Consider the following 17,053-nt stretch of genomic DNA (forward strand, 5'->3'; position numbering starts at 1 on the left):
GGCCACCTCATGAGAAGAGAAGACTCCCTGGAAAAGACCCTGATGTTGGGGAAGATGGAGGGCACAAGGAGAAGGGGACGACAAAGGACGAGATGGTTGGACAGTGTTCTCGAAGCTACCAGCATGAGTTTGACCAAACTGCGGGAGGCAGTGGAAGACAGGAATGCCTGGCATGCTCTGGTCCATGGGGTCACAAAGAGTCAGACATGACTAAATGACTAAACAACAACAACAACTACTACTACTACTACTACTACTACTACTACTACTACTACTATTATTATTATTATTATTATTATTATTATTATTATTATTATTATTATATAATGCAGAAGCCCAAGGAAGCCATGGCCTTCCTCTCTTGCCTGAGGTTTACCCCCGTGATGCACACTCTTCCCACTCTTCCCCCACCTCTGTGGACAACCCTGGTAACGGCCTATGAAAGAACCAGGAAAGCCCAGAGAGGTTTCCCGCAAGCTCTGAGTTGGGCCTCCACCCTCCACTGCCTAGAACTGTGCCAAACAAATCTGGCACTGGCTGTGCCCCTTGAGGAGGGCGTGGATGGACGGCAAAACCTCGTTATGATTTTGCAAGTTGCTCGTGTACTTGGGCAGGTCGGAGAGAAATTATATCATTCTCTCTCTCTTTTGAAGGACATCTGGTGCCTCTTTCACATTTTTCCACTGGCACATCTCCATGCAATTTGTGCAACCATAAGTACCTCTCGCAGTCAGATAGTTCCTCATAGTTCTGATCCTTTTGTCTCACAGGACAGCCCTGTGAGAAGGGATGGGCTGAGAGAGGAACTGGGCTAAACTCACATATTCCGGGGAATATGCAAGAGCGGACTTTCCCTGGTTTGCTCATAAGGCTGAAGTTGTTTCTGAAAGTTCATGATTTGATACATAGGTGGGTGAGTAGCCTGAATAAGGAGGTATAATGCACATGCCTTCCCATCCCCGAATAGTTATTAATAATCTCTATACCAGCCTTCATCTGAAGACCAGAAGGTGGTTTACAATATGAAAACACAAAAATGCATACGTAATCACAAATGAAAACAATAGCATCCCCCCTAAACACAGACACACATGGTTTAAAAGGCTGTAGATTGTTGAATCAGCCAAAGGAATGCTTTTGCCTGGTGCCTAAAGATATTCAATGAAGGCACCAGGAGAGCCTTCCTGGGGAGAGCATTCCACAGATGGGGAGCCACCACAGAAAAGGCCCCGTCTCATGTTGCTACTGTCCAAACCTCACAGAGGCACACAAAGAAGGGCCTCAAATGTTAGGATATAGTTCTGGTCCACCTTAAAAGGGAGCAAGCATGACTGTTGTGTGTCACATGCCTGTTTCCTTCCAGCACTTTCTGGGATCTTCTGTTTGTATATTACTTTTGCTTTTAGCTGTTTTGCTGGAGACGAAGGGAAGCAGACATGTTTTCCTTTGTTCCTCAACTATGCTGAATAAATGCTGTAAAGATGCTTACACATTTCTCTGTCTGCCACTTCTGCTGTGAGAAGATTTACACACTCTGCTGATAGAGCGTGCACGGGTCTCTAAATGTATCTGAGGCTCGTGTCACTGTTTGATGCTGTTCCAAGGGAGACAGGTGATCGCAGTGGCGTAGCGTGGGGGGTGCAGGGGGGGCGGCCGCACCGGGCGCAACATCTGGGGGTTAGGGTTAGGGGGCGCAAATCCACGGGTTAGGGGGCGCAAATTACTTGCCCTGCCCCGGGTGCTGACAACCCACGCTACGCCACTGGGTGATCGTCCAGCTGCGAGCCGGTGGCTTGAGGCAGCTGGGGGCCTGCCTGATGCCCCCGGCAGTATCCCAACATCAAATGATGATTGCAAGGTCTGGGCCAGTTCATATGGGGAGAGGAAGCCCTTGAGGTATTGCGGTCCTAAGCCATTTAAGGCTTTATAGGTCAAAACCTAGCACGTTGAATTGGGCACAGGAACTAATTGGCAGCCCTGAACAGTTGGGCCAGGGCTGATGTCATATTCTCAAACCGTCTTGCCATGGTTTGCAACCGGGCTGCCAAATTCTGCACCAACTGAAATTTCTGAGCCATCTGCAGAGGCAACCCCGTGTTATAACGCATTGCAGTAATCTAACCTAGAGGTTTACCAGCAGGGCTGTCTTAAGCATATCCGGCGCTGTGGTGCAAAGATCCCTCCGGCACGCCCCACCCCAGCAACTCCAAAACAAGGGAGGGGGTGGTGGAAAATGTCCTCTGCCTCCCCCACCGCCCCAATCCCTGGCGTGGTGGCGGCGAAAGCAGGAAAACGTGCTGGGAAAGGGAAGGCTGCCAGCAAAGCCGTGCAGCTCCCCCACTCGCTAGGGCGCCCCTGAGAGGCCGGCGCCCTGGCGCAACGCACCACTAACCCCAATGGGAAAGACGGCTCTGGTTACCAGAGCACAGACAATAGGCTGTCCCTGTCTGGATAGGGGCACAGCTGGGCCACCAGCCTTCGCACTCTATGCCACCGAGTCCACCTGAGCCTCAAGTGACAGCAAAGGATCCAGGAGGACCCCCAAGCTACATACCCACTCCTTCAGAGGAAGTGTAACCCCCTTAAGAGCAGGCAGCCTCCAATCTATTTGGTCTAGGGAACCGCCCACTAAGATTGCCTCTGTCTTATCTGGATTGAGCTCCAGTTTGTTGGCTCTCATCCAGTCCAATACTGAGGCAAGGCAGCAGTCCAGCACTTCCACTGCCTCACCTGCAAACAGTGGCGTAGCGTGGGGGGTGCAGGGGGGGCCGGCCGCACCGGGCGCAACATCTGGGGATTAGGGTTAGGGGGCGCAAATCCACAGGTTAGGGGGCGCAAATCCACGGGGTAGGGGGTGCAAATTACTTGCCTTGTCCCGGGTGCTGACAACCCACGCTACGCCACTGCCTGCAGATATAAAGGAGGAGTAGAGCTAAGTGCCGTCAGCAGACTACTGACAATGTACTCCAAACCTCTGGATCACTCCACTCAACAGGGGAGATAAAAATGAGACCCTGAGAAGCCCCTCGCTGAAGGCTCTATGGGGCTGAAAAGCACTCCCCAACAGTGGCGCAACGGGGGGCGGTGCGCCTTGGGTGCCATGTCGGGGGGGTGACAAGAAGGCACCCCGCGGGGGCTCGCGGCGGCGTGAGCAGCCATCACCAGCAGAGGGTCCTGGCACTGGCGGCAAACCGCTATATACAGCGCATGTTCGGCGTCGCTACGTAGCGACACCCTGCCCCGGGTGTCACGACGCCTTCGTTTGCCCCTGCTCCCCAAGCATCACCCTCTGGAAATGACCAACTTAGTAGGAAAAGAACCGCCGCAAAGCAGTGCTAGCCACCCCTACTCAGATAGCTGCTCCAGGATACCATGGTTGATTACCGTATTTTTCGCTCTATAACACGCACCAGACTATAACACACACGTAGTTTTTAGAGGAGGAAAACAAGAAAAAAAAATATTCTAAACGAAATAGTGGATATATGATTTTTGTGGTTCATGCTGTGGCCACAGACATGTGATCTGACAGTGAGTTTGGAGTAGCCCAATGCAGAAATCATGAGGATCCATGTGGATCCATGCTTTGTAACCACGGAGGAGGGAAGGAAGGGGAACCATAGATCCTCTGCTCACAACTGCAGCAGATCCCCCCGCCACCCGCAGGCATTCGCTCCATAACACGCACAGACATTTCCCCTTACTTTCTAGGAGGAAAAAAGTGAGTGTTATGGTGCAAAAAATACGGTATATCGAAAGCCGCTCAGAGGTTGAGGAGAATTAACAGAGACACATTTCCCCTGTCTCTCTCCTGATGAAGGTCATCATACAGGGTGACCAAAGCAGTTTCTGTGCCCAAACCAGGCCTAAAACCCTGATTGAAATTCATCTAGAAAATCCATTTCCTCCAACAGCACCCAGATCCTGGTCAAGCCAGGCTCAAGAACCTTGCCCGAGAAGAGGAGCATGGAAAAATAAACTTCAGACTCCCCTGTATCACACAGCTCCATGGGGCCAAGCGTGACACTGTGGGGTCTCAAGGCACCCCCAGTGGCGTGTGCATGTCATTTTGGGTGGACCAAATCTGCTTGCCGAAAAGGTGTTTGTTAGTCAGGACTGCATACGAACAAAATTGTGTTGATGAGGAAAAATTCACATTAAAATGCTGATTAATTGTTCTGGAAGTTTTTTGTTTTGTTTTTTTTAGGCATTCACAAACTGTTGTGGAAATATGGAGAACAGGCTGTAAGCTTGGGGGAAACAAGAAACCAAAGAACTAAACATGAGAGCTAACAGCTGATGGATCCACCCTCTGATTTGCTTGGGGGGGTGGAAATTATGAGGAAGACAGCCAGCTTAATTCCCCCCAGATACAGGATCTAGGGTTGCTATACATCTGGAACTTTGCAGACATTGCTGGGATTACGGGTGGAATCATAGCTGTCAACATTTCCCGTTTTTTACGGGAAATTACCTTATTCCAAACAGGATTCCTCGCAAGAAAAGTTGACAGCTATGGGTGGAATTAGCATAAATGTCCAGGAAAATCCAGACGTATGGCAACTCAAGTTGGAAGTGTTAGATTTTGCCAAATTTCCTTAAAAATAGTTCAAAAACTCTCTTTTTTATTCGAGATCTTGCAAAAAGAAAAAAGGGGAAAAAAACTCCACAACTTTGGGCAAAACTTTAAAAAAGGCTCTACAGCTTTGGCCTCAAAAAGCTCAAACATGCAACCCTGTTTCACACACCCATAACCAGGTTAAAGGAGACACATGGGGTCATGGATACACACACCACAACTAGACTTAAGAGGAAAGATTCCCATGACTGGAGGGGAAGGAGGACATTTGAGTCAGTTCTCATTTAAAGGCAGACCTCCCTAAGTTGCACTGTCCAAAAGAATGCGAGAAATTTTCACATCTCTGAATTTTGCAATGTGCTTCTCCAGCTGGTGTGTACTCTCCCCCCCAAAAATGCCAGCATGCACTGATGTGAAGTGCGCATAAAGATGCACATCTTAGTGATTATTTGTAGAGGAGTCGCTTTGGAAAAAAATGTGTACAGTCAAACCTCAGTTGTTGAACGTAATCCGTTCCGGAAGCCCATTCAGCTTCTGAAATGTTCGACAACCGAGGCGTGGCTTCTGATTGGTTGCAAGAGCTTCCCACACTCAAACGGAAGCCGTGTCAGATGTCCGGCACCCGAAAAATGTTCAAAAACTGGAGCATTTACTTCCGGGTTTTCTGCGTCTGGGAGCCGAAACGTTCCAAAACGGAGGCATTCAGGAGCCGAGGTTTGACTGTATACTGTATTGGGGGAAATGGCATGTATATTAGGTATATATTAATAATAATAATAATAATAAATTTTATTTATACGCCGCCCTCCCTGGCCAGAGCCACACTCAGGGCAGCTAACAACAGTAAAATTACAGTAAAAACATAATGGGGGGGGGGGAACCAATTTAAAATACAGGTTAAAATGCAATTTAAAATGCAGCCTCATTTTGAAAGTAACCCATAGATCAAAACCATAAGGGGAGGGAAATATGAGGGTCAGACTGAGTCCAAACCAAAGGCCAGGCAGAACAGCTCTGTCTTGCAGGCCCTGCAGAAAGATGTCAAGTCCCGCAGGGCCCTAGTCTCTTGTGACAGAGCATTCCACCAAGTTGGGGCCAATACTGAAAAGGCCCTGGCCCTAGCTGAGACCAATCTAACCAACTTGCAACTTGGGACCTCCAAGGTGCTGTCATTTGTGGACCTTAAGGTCCTCCACGGGGCATACCAGGAGAGGCAGTCCTGTAGTTATGTGGGTCCTAGGCCACACGTAGTAGTGTATATTAGGGGGAAATGTGTATTAGGGTGGATTTTAATTTGGACTTTTTTTTCTAACTGATGTGGAACTGTGGAGAACTGGACTTGGCTGGAAAAATGAGAAGCCGAAATTGGCAAGTGTTTCCCAGCCCAGCCCAGCCCAGCCCCTCTCTCTTTTTATTTATATTTTTAAATCCATAATCACTGGAAGAGGCCCCTGGAGGCATCGGCAGACCTTGCTGCGCGTGGCCAGCAGGACGTCACTCAGTGCCAAAGGGGTAAAGGAGTGATGGAGGGCAGCCTGAATAATTCTTGCACGCAAGAGCACACACACACACACACACACCCGCTTTAACATTTTAATTACATTGCATTGATCGGGAGAGTGCTCTGCAAACCATCCATGTGCCCTTCCCTGGGTCTCTCGCTCGCTCTCGTTCATTACCGATCTGGCTCCAAAAGGACACAGAAGGAATCCCGACATGTTTCAGCTGTGATCGCTGCAGCTGAGTCACAGCCCAACCCAATCCAGGTTGACTTAGAAGTAAGCCCCATGCTATACAGCTGTATGCATAGGGGCTGCAGCCTTAACTCCGAGCACGGGAGAATCAGGGCCTGCCCAAGATATTTTGCTGACTGAGGCAAAAAGGGCAGGATTTCACCATCCTCCCCACTCCCAATTCCACAGGCAGAATCCAACCGGATGGACAGTTGAATCTTAGGGCAGCCCTGGGAATGGGGGCAAGATTCTCCACCACCCTGAAGGCAGCATGAGGCTAGCTTAGGAGGAACTGGGTAGAAGATAGAGCTTGGAAAGAGGATTCCCCCAACATTGTGCTGTGTGAGAAAGGGCCTCTGGCTCCGCTCATATCTTAAAAGATAAGGTAAAAAGGTAAAGGACCGCTGGACGGTTAAATCCAGCGAAAGGCGACTATGGGGTTGCGGCGTTCATCTCACTGTCAGGCCAGAGGAGCCAGCGCTTGTCCACAGACAGCTTTCTGGGTCATGTGGCCAGCAGGACTAAACCACTTCTGGTGGAACTGAACACTGTGACAGAAACGCTGTTTACCTTCCTGCCACATCGGTACCTATTTATCTACTTGCACTGGTGTGCTTTCAAACTGCTAGGTTGGCAGAAGCTGGGACAGATCAATGGGAGCTCATCCTGTCGCGGGGATTCAAACAGCCGACCTTCTGCTCAGCAAGCCCAAGAGGCTCAGTGGTTTAGACCACAGCATCACCAGCATCCCTACTCCACTGAGAAGAGAATTGTAATGGGATATAGAACTCTCAGCGCAATATTTAGTTTAATTGGAATCTCTTTTATTGTCCTTTTAATCTACTGGCTTGAGTCCTATCCTGTCAAGCAGCAGAAAACAAGCTCTTCCACGGGCCAGCCCTTCCTATTTCCAAGTTCAATGAAACATGCAATAGCATAGCTGTGTGATCGCCTGTCAAGGGGATGGGATTACAAAGATAATTCCAGCATCGAGTATAAAAGTCGAGACCATCTGAAAATCAGCACAGGTGGGAGAGAGAAATCTGGCGTATCTAAAGCCTTGCAATAACCTTATCCTTCTCCTTGACATGCAAAAGAAGAGAGGTTTAGCTCCGTGAAGGGTATACACTTTGGGGAAACTGCTGCTGGTTTCTCACCAGAGCCACTGCAACCCACCATATGAGGGATATGAAGGTATTAAGTGAGTTATAGTATCAACTGGCTGCATGCACACACCATCCAACAACTAAGAATACGGCTTGTCCCAAATAATTCCCAGAACTGTAGCTCACCCCTCACGGGCTTACAATTCCTAAATACAGTGCCCAGGATTCTTTGTGGGAAGCTATGCACTTTAAGAAGGGACGTGGGTGGCGCTGTGGGTAGGACTTGCCGATCGCATGGTTGGTGGTTCAAATCCCCGCAGCGGGGTGAGCTCCCGTCGTTCAGTCCCAGCTCCTGCCCACCTAGCAGTTCGAAAGCACAATTAAGTGCAAGTAGATAGATAGGTACCGCTTTCTAGCGGGAAGGTAAACGGCGTTCCGTGTGCTGCTCTGGTGCCAGTTCGCCGGAACAGCTTTGTCACGCTGGCCACGTGACCTGGAAGTGTCTGCGGACAGCACTGGCTCCCGGCCTCTAGAGTGAGATGAGCGCACAACCCTAGAGTCTGTCAAGACTGGCCCGTACGGGCAGGGATACCTTTACCTTTACCTATGCACTTTAAGGGACGCGGGTGGCGCTGTGGGTTAAACCACAGAGCCTAGAACTTGCCAATCAGAAGGTCGGTGGTTTCAATCCCCACGACGGGGTGAGCTCCCGTTGCTCGGTCCCTGCTCCTGCCAACCTAGCAGTTCGAAAGCACATCAAAAGTGCAAGTAGATAAATAGGTACCACTCCGGCGGGAAGGTAAACAGCGTTTCTGTGCACTGCTCTGGTTCGCCACAAGCGGCTTAGTCCTGCTGGCCACATGACCCGGAAGCTGTACACCGGCTCCCTTGGTCAATAAAGCGAGATGAACGCCACAACCCCAGAGTCATCCACAACTGGACCTAATGGTCAGGGGTCCCTTTACCTTTACCTATGTGCTTTAAGGCTATAAGACAGGGCATGGGTGGATAACAGAGCAGAAATGTTATATCAAGTCCAGGCAGCTAGTCATACATTTGCGAGCTGAGATATAATATCAAGGAGTCTTGTAGCTGCGGTGTGATGAGATCAGGAAGGCAAGGGGCGCTCGCAAAAATTCAAGTTACAGAGAAGCCTGAACATATTGGCAAGGAGTCTACAGTAAAACCCTGTTTTTAAAACCCTGTAATCACACGGCATCATCAGGCAACTCCTGGCTTGCTAAGAACCTTCCCTACCCCCTGGCCTCATTGACCAAGTAAAGCCTATGCTGCCTCGGAATCATATAGCACAGCTTAGCTCAACTGGTTAGAGCATGGTGCTGATAACGCGAAGGTTGCGGGTTCGATCCCCGTATGGGTCAGCTGCATGTTCCTGCGTTGCAGGGGGTTAGACCAGATCAGGGGTCAGCAAACTACGGCCCAGGGGCCAGATGCAGCCCACCAGGCTAGTAAATCTGGCCCGCGAACCCTGCCGCCCACTCAGTCAGTCCCTGCGCTGAGCTAAACCGGCGCAGCGCGGCGTTTCCTTGAAAAGAGTTCCTTGCTGCACGGGGACTGACTTCTGCAATGCTGGCACGGCTTCGGAGACACACTCCTGAGTGCGTGCAGAGTGCATTCCTCCGGAGGCAGCTGTGGGACCAGCTTGCAAGGTATTTATATTTTTCAAAATATAGTCCGGCCCCCCACAAGGTCTGAGGGGCAGTGGACTGGTCCCCTGATGAAAAAGTTTGCTGACCCCTGGTCTAGATGGTCTTCAGGGTCCCTTCTGACTCTACAGTTCTAAGATCTCTTACTTGCTTTGAGGGCTAGATGATATTAGAAGGGGACATGTGTTTGCACTGAAATGATTTTAACAAATCGGGGAAGGATCAAAGCTGCGTTGCAGAGGGCCCTGCCCTGCAGGCAGGAATATCTTACGTTCAGTTCCCCAATGCCATCTCCAGGCTGGGAGAGACCCCTGAATCTGAACCCCACAGGGTGCTGCTGCCAGTCAGTGTAGGCAACCCTGAGCTAGATGGACCCGCTGGTCTGACTTGGAATAAGAGCAGCTTCCTATGTCCCTACAGGCGGGTTGCAGTGACAAAGGAGAGAGCGAATTTAAGCACTTGGGAACTGCATCCCGTCCCTGACATCTCCTGGGTTTGTAAGGCTAGTGGCAACTGCCAGATGAAACACACTCCATCAGGCACTCCAGCTGCAAAGGTCTTATAAGATTTGGAGAAAGGGAGAATTAGCCATCAATAACCTGATGGGCCAACAGAGGCGGCTGTCTCATTCTGCCTGCTTTCTTTTGTGACTTTGAATTTATTATGTGTTTGCTAAATTGCTGGGTTCCCCCTCCCCCCATTTGAACTTGACACATTTTGTAAATGGGCTTCTCCCCCTCCCTCTCCTCTCCCCCCCATCCCGCCGCCACCAATTCTTCAGTCTTGCCCACACACCACATCTAAGGACAGGCTGTGGGGCTGTGGTTGTAATTATTCTGTGCTTTCCAGCAACTGGGATTCAGAAGCATTCCTGAATCCAGCTCTGGAGGCAGAGCAAAGCCATCCCAGCTATCGCCCTCTCCTCCCTGGACATTTGCCCAATCTTCTTTTAAAGCCATCCACCCTGGTGGCCATCACTGCCTCCTGCAGCAGTGAGTTCCATAGTTCAACTATGTGCTGAGTGAAGGACTCTCTTTCATCTTTCCTGAATCTTCAAACGTTCCATTGGAGTTCTTTAGTGTCAAGGAGACCGGGAGGAAAACTTTGCTCCCTTCACTTTCCCCATGCCGTCCTGAATTTTATACACTTCTGCTGTGCCCCCTCTTGCTTGCCTTTTCATAGCATCTTAGAGTTGTAAGGGCTCCCCAACGGTCATCTAGTCCAACCCCCTGCAATGCAGAAACTTCAGCTCAAGCGTCCATGACAGACAGCTAAACTGAAAGGCATGTCTGATGATGTTCTTCCTTGTTGTGAGTCCCTCATTTATTTATTTTCAGGTTTGGGGCGATTTTTCACCTTGTTACATGTTCACAGCACGCTTTACTCTTTCGTTTCGCATTGCTTCTGTTTTCTGAATCTCTCACCTCTCTTCCTCTCGCAGCGAGACCTGGGTTCAAGTCTTGCTGCCTGGCCTGGGTTATAAAGTAACCTGACAGAGCCCCATGCAAGGAAACTCCTGCAAAGAATGGGGCGTCCCCCCCAAAAAACCCCAACCCCAAACAGCTGAGGCAATGAAATTGCCACCACGAAGGAGACGGTACCTTTGCAAAAACTTTTCAGTCGTTCTTGGAAACCACATCGCTGGGTGTAGGTGCTATTGAAAGCCAAAAATGCAGTACGTACAGGAATATTGTGGAAGGCGATGTCTGGTGCAGGAATAAATTTCCTAATGCATCGCAGATGGGGAGGGGGTGGGGAAACGGTTGCTGACTTTGGGGGAATGGTGGAAGGAGGAAACTGCCTTAGTGCCTTTCCTAGCTGGACGCAAATGACCTGTTGGAGGAACTGAAGGAGCAGCCACCATGCCAGAAATCTCTCTGCCCCACAGAGGCGCTTGGGGAGAAAGGGGGTGGGGGCAAGGAGGCTGCGGCCCAGCGGCAGACCCCCAGCTTTGCACACCCCCCGTTCAATCCTAAAAAGCATCTGCATTTAGGGCTGAGAGGGACCTTTGCCCGAGAGCCGCTGCCAGCCAGTGCAGACGACACTGAATCCGCACCAGGCAGCTCCCTGCGCTCCTCTTCAAATTCCTTTGGAACAATGAGGACTAGAATCTTTTAGAAGGAGCATAGCCCAGTGGGAGAGCACCAGCGTCGCAGGAAGGAGGTCCGAGGCGCAAAAAAAGGCATCTCCACCTGAAGCGGACCGTGTGGAAGGAATCTTCTCCACCGGACCCCCTGCAGAACTGCACCCCAGCAGAGCAAAGACCCCTTGGCTGGGCTCACCCGGAGCTCCCTTCAATCCACAGTAAGAGCTCCGGCTGTGTTCTGATCTCCCTTAAAGCTCCTTGTAATTTATTTATTTTTGCCCCTCCGCGCTGCAGCCCCCCCCCCAAGTGTTGCCCCCAGCCCTTGGCTCTTGCGCCCCTTTCTTTCGGATCCGTTTCAGAAACTCCCATCCCGGCTGGCAGCAAGAGGAAGCTGAAGGGGGGCTTGACCACCCCCGTTGCCCACTTGTCTCCACCGAGGACCACCCCCCGCGCCGCGGGGGAGCGAAAGATCATCTCTCTCGCCTCCCCTTCCCCTCGTCTCCCGGCGCGCTGAAACCAGGGAGTCCGCAGCTAAGGCACTCTGCACATGGGCAGGGGGCTGTGGTCCGGGAAAGGAGCTCGGGAGAGGAGCGCCTCTGCTGCTTCCCGGGAGAGAGAGAGAGAGAGAGAGAGAGAGAGAGAGAGAGAGAGAGAGAGAGAGAGAGAGAGAGAGAAAGAAAGAAGAGGGAGGGAGAGAAAGAGAGAGAAGAGGAAGGGGGAGAGAAAAGCGTGCCCTTGTCCGGAGGAGTAATAAGGGGGCCGGAGGAGGGGGGATTCCCTGGGGGGCGCCTGTCCCCATAGCCTCACCTCCAGCTCTGATGCGCGTCGCCTCCTCCGCCAGCCGCTGCCCTCGTTCACTGCGCCGGCACCATCTGCCTGCAGCGCGGGCATCGCCGGAGGGCCCCGCGGGCCTTTTTAAAGGGGGAGAGGGAGGGAGGGGGACAGGGAGTGTCAGTCACTGGACCCCCCCCCCTCCCTCTCGGCTGGGAAGGAAAAGGGACTGGCTGCTGCCCCATCGCAAGAGCCAGGCGGGATTCTGCTGCCCTCTGCCGGGCGGGAACGGAAAGGCAGCTCCCTTCCTCTGTCTCCAGCGGAGCTGAGCGTCGGAGCAGTGGCGTAGCGTGGGTTGTCAGCACCCGGGGCAAGGCAAGTAATTTGCGCCCCCTAACCCGTGGATTTGCGCCCCCTAACCCTAACCCCCAGATGTTGCGCCCGGTGCGGCCGACCCCCCCTGCACCCCCCACGCTAAGCCACTGCGTCAGAGCAGCTGCTGGGCATTCAGAAGGCGCTGAGCTCAGTCCCCAAGGCAGCGTCCCCAGGCCCCAACAGAGTGTTGTTGCTGTGGGTGGTGGTGCTGTTGTTTTTAAATAATTTTTTATTAATTTTAACATATTACTTATCATACATGCAACAAACTTCACTTCTTATACAATCTTTTTGGACTTCCATCAGCACCTCTGATGAGCCACCATTATTATCACTTCTTCTGCATTTCTTAAATTCATATTGCCTTTAATTATCTTAACTAACAATTCTCCCCCCTTTTACCAATTTTTGCAATAAGTCAAATAATTCACCTCACAAAACTTCTTGCAAATCTACAAACGTAATCTGATCGTCACAATTACTTTTCAAATAGTCCGTAAATTTACACCAGTCTTCTGTGAATCTCTGGTCCCGCTGGTTTAGAATTCTTCCTGTTAGTTTATCTAATTCGGCATAGTCCATCAATTTCAGCTGTTGGTGTTTTTCCCCCCGTCTTCATCCACGAAGGACCTTAAGGTCCACAAATGAGAACACCTTGGAGGTCCCAGGTCGCAAGGTGGTTAGGTTGGTCTCAACTAGGACCAGGGCCTTTTCAGTACTGGCCCCGACTTGGTGGAACACTCTGTCACAAGAGACTAGGGCCCTGCGGGACTTGACATCTTTCTGCAGGGCCTGCAAGACAGAGCTGTTCCGCCTGGCCTTTGGTTTGGACTCAGTCTGACCCTTATGTTTCCCTCCCCTTATGGTTTTGATCTATGGGCTACTATTAAAATGAGGCTGCATTTTAAATTATATTTTAACCTGTATTTTAAATTGGTTTGTTTTTTATTTTATTTTTAATTGTAATTTTACTGGTGTTAGCCACCCTGTGCCTCGCAAGACGAAATTAATTCGTTCCGTGAGTTTTTTTGTCTTGCAGTTTTTTTCGTCTTGCGAAGCACAGTTTCGGAAAAGTTTTGGAAAAGCTTCAAAAATCACCGAAGTCTTCAAAAAACCTCAAAAAAGGCTACCACACCGCGTTCTATGAGTTGCTCCTCGAAGTCAAGTCGCAACTGTATTAACGGTTTTAAGAAAAAGGAAACAAACTTGCCAGACGTTTCCGTCTTGCGAAGCAAGCCCATAGGGAAAATCGTCTTGCGAAGCAACTCAAAAAACCAAAAACCCTTTCGTTTTGTGAGTTTTCCGTCTTGCGAGGCATTCGTCTTGCAGGGCACCTCCCTGACAGGGTCCCTCCCTGGATCCCTCCCTGACAGGTAGGCCATTCAGCCTCTGCTTAAAAACTTCCATGGAAGGAGACTCCAACAGCTCCCATTAATTAGATAATGTTTATTTATTGTTTGTGATTATCTTTGTTGTATTGTAGTTGTGTAGTTTTGTTTTCATGTTGCAAGCTGCCTTGAGCACGGTCTGAACTGTGGCAATGCCGCAATTGTGCGTTTGTGTGTGTGTGTCACATTATTTCAAAAGAGAGGGGCTGAGAACTGATGTGCTGATATACATAGGATATATATTTATCATTTATTCACCTCATAAACATTTATGTGCGCTACTTGACTGTGACAAACAAACCAACCAACCTCAAAGTGCTTTACAAATAAAAGATAAAACGACAAAATTCTCTTTTTTTTTTTAATAATATTTTTATTACTTTTTTCCAAATAGATATCAACAGTACAGAAAAACAAGAAAAACAAGAAAAGAAAAAGAAAAAAGAAAAACTGATTTTTCCAAAGCTTGTTTCAATCCTCCAACGGACTTCCCCACATCTCCCGCACAATGCAATCTTTATAATAAATTTGTCAGCAAATTATAACCTTGTTTCATGTGTTTCTTTTATACTTTCAGTTGCATTTTAAGTTTAAATTACTTATTATCCAATTACTCTATAAACACATATATTATCCTTATTTAAACATTTAAACATTGGTTCTTTCATTAATGTTATCTAATTTCAATGTCATCAACTCCCATTGCTGGAGCTAATCTTTCCAAATCATGTGAATTTTTATAGTTCATATAACTTATAAAATTTTTGCAAATAGTCCTTAAATTTTTTCCAGTCCTCCTCAGTTGTTTCTTCTCCCAAATCTCGGATTCTGGCAGTCATCTCGGCCAGTTCCATATAGTCCATCAATTGCGTTTGCCACTCTTCCAGGGTGGGCAAATCTTGAATCTTCCAATATTTTGCGATGAGTATTCTTGCTGCTGTAGTTGCATACATAAAAAACGTTCTATCCTTCTTTAACACCTTTTGGCCGACAATGCCCAAGAGGAAGGCCTCCGGTTTCTTAGGAAAGGTGTACTTAAACACCTTTTTTAACTCATTGTAGATCATTTCCCAGAAGGCCTTCACTCCTGGACAGGTCCACCAAAGATGAAAGAATGTCCCTTCAGCCTCCTTACATTTCCAACATTTGTTATCGGACAGATGATATATCTTAGCGAGCTTGACTGGGGTCATGTACCACCTGTATATCATTTTCATAATGTTTTCTTTCAGGGCATTACATGCCGTAAATTTCATACCGGTGGTCCATAACCTTTCCCAGTCTTCAAACATAATGTTGTACCCAATGTCCTGGGCCCATTTAATCATGGCTGATTTAACTGTTTCATCCTGAGTGTTCCATTTAAGCAGCAAGTTATACATTCTCGATAGTACCTTGGTCTTTGGTTCTAACAGCTCTGTTTCAAGTTTCGATTTTTCCACCTGGAATCCTGTTTTTTTATCCAACTTAAAAACCTCATTAATTTGGGCATAATGAAACCAATCTTGCACCTTATCCTTTAATTTTTCATAGCTCTGCAATCTCCAATTATCTCCTATCTTTTCTATTATTTCCCAATATTTCGGCCCACCGGCCTCCATATTTGGTTTTTTCCGAGCCTTGGCCTCAACTGGTGATAACCACCTCGGAGTCTTACTTTCAAGTAAGTCCTTGTATTTTGTCCAGACCATAAATATTGCTTTCCTGACAATATGGTTTTTAAACATTTTGTGTGTTTTTACCTTGTCATACCACATAAACGCATGCCATCCTAATGAATTATTGAAACCTTCCAGATCTAGGACATCAGTGTTCTCTAGCAAAATCCAATCTTTCATCCAGCAGAAGGCTGCAGCTTCGTAGTATAACCTTAAGTCTGGCAGGGCAAACCCCCCTCTTTCTTTCGCATCAGTTAGTATTTTAAACTTTATTCGGGGCTTTTTGCCCTGCCAGACAAACTTTGAAATATCCTTCTGCCACTTTCCAAAACATTCCATTCTGTCCACGATCTGCAAGGCTTGAAACAAAAACAACATTTTTGGCAAAACGTTCATCTTTATAGCTGCAATTCGGCCTAACAAGGAAAGTTTCAGTCTTGACCAATAAAACGACAAAATTCTCAATACGGAAAACCAACAGCAATAATTTGGTTTTGTCATTAAACTGACAAATACCGGACCATATTCCAAATGTACATTTGTTTAGCATGAATACAAAAAAAAGCAATGACTATTTGATTCAATTTTAGTTCCCCACCTTTGATAAGTTAAATATAACAATACTCTTTTTTTTAATATGGTATACAGAGCGGTGTCTCAATCACTGTACCACTTCTGATTTTGCCTATTTCATTCACAGACTAGTTAAATTGAGGGGGCAATTTACACCCCAATCTACATTGAGGGGGCAATTTACACCCCAATCTACATTGGGGTGTATGCCCCCAATCACAGGTGACATGAGAAAGCGCTCTGTGTGTGTACATCTGTGGGCATTAAGAACTTGAGAGGTGCATTCATGGCATAAAACAGATTGTAACCAGTCCAGCAGAATGCATTTTATATCTACAAAGAGGGCCAGACAGAGAATTCCATGTCCTCTTTATCTGAAACAATTATATCCCAGCCTTTTCCATAATTTTTTATTTTTTTTTAAAGTTCAAGGCATAACCGAGCAGCATAACTAATTAATCAAAAAGCTGGGATCAAACATTAAGGTAGATAAACCTTAAGCAGATAAACGTTTAAAAAACTGGCAACTGAGTAACTAATTAACAGAGAACCTTCACAGCTTGCTCCCTGCTGGCAAGAAGGCACAAGGAATTTTAGTTCTGAAGAAAACAGCAGCAGTTCCTCATGGTGAGAAAAATATAATAATTAGCAGGGCTGCTGAGACATCAGCCGATTCATCCGTTGTTTGACTTTAAAAGATTTCCAACAGTTCCCCGGGCAGCAGTTTAACAATATATTTTTTTATGTGAGGAATTCTAAAAACTGCAGATGTCAAGGGCCAACACACACAGCACAGCACAGCACAGCACAACACAACACAACAACACAACACAACACAACACAACACAACACAACACAACACAGCTTCTGCTAGGTTCTGTCGCTCTCTTGCAGTTCCAAGCATTGGCCAGCAGGCTGCAGTGTTGGCAAATGAACGTTCCCCCACCTCCTAGCGCTGTCGGTCTCTTCTCTCAGACGGCAGCGCTGGGGCTGCAAAAGAAATATTTTTAAAAATAGGGGGGAGTTGGGTGAGGTGCCATGATAATATAAGAGCCCTTCTGGATCAGGCCAGTTGCCTATCCAGTCCAGCATCCTGACAGACCCAGGGGTGTGGTGG

The 17,053-nt window shown here is 48.2% G+C and overlaps 2 protein-coding genes across 2 annotated transcripts in view; one reads left to right on the top strand and one right to left on the bottom strand.

The window, feature by feature from the left end:
- Nucleotides 1-12,097, bottom strand: part of ALPL (alkaline phosphatase, biomineralization associated) — a 60,162-nt gene extending 48,065 nt beyond the window's left edge. Inside the window, exon 1 of the mRNA XM_081203106.1 lies at nt 11,979-12,097. The gene's annotated coding sequence lies outside the window, so the exon portion shown is untranslated. The remainder of the gene's footprint in view (nt 1-11,978) is intronic.
- Nucleotides 11,351-17,053, top strand: part of ECE1 (endothelin converting enzyme 1) — an 81,159-nt gene continuing 75,456 nt past the window's right edge. The window contains exon 1 of the mRNA XM_081202991.1: nt 11,351-11,389. The gene's annotated coding sequence lies outside the window, so the exon portion shown is untranslated. The remainder of the gene's footprint in view (nt 11,390-17,053) is intronic.

The sequence above is a fragment of the Podarcis bocagei genome (genome assembly GCF_964188305.1).
Source record: "Podarcis bocagei genome assembly, chromosome: 7".
Lineage (NCBI taxonomy): Eukaryota > Metazoa > Chordata > Lepidosauria > Squamata > Lacertidae > Podarcis > Podarcis bocagei.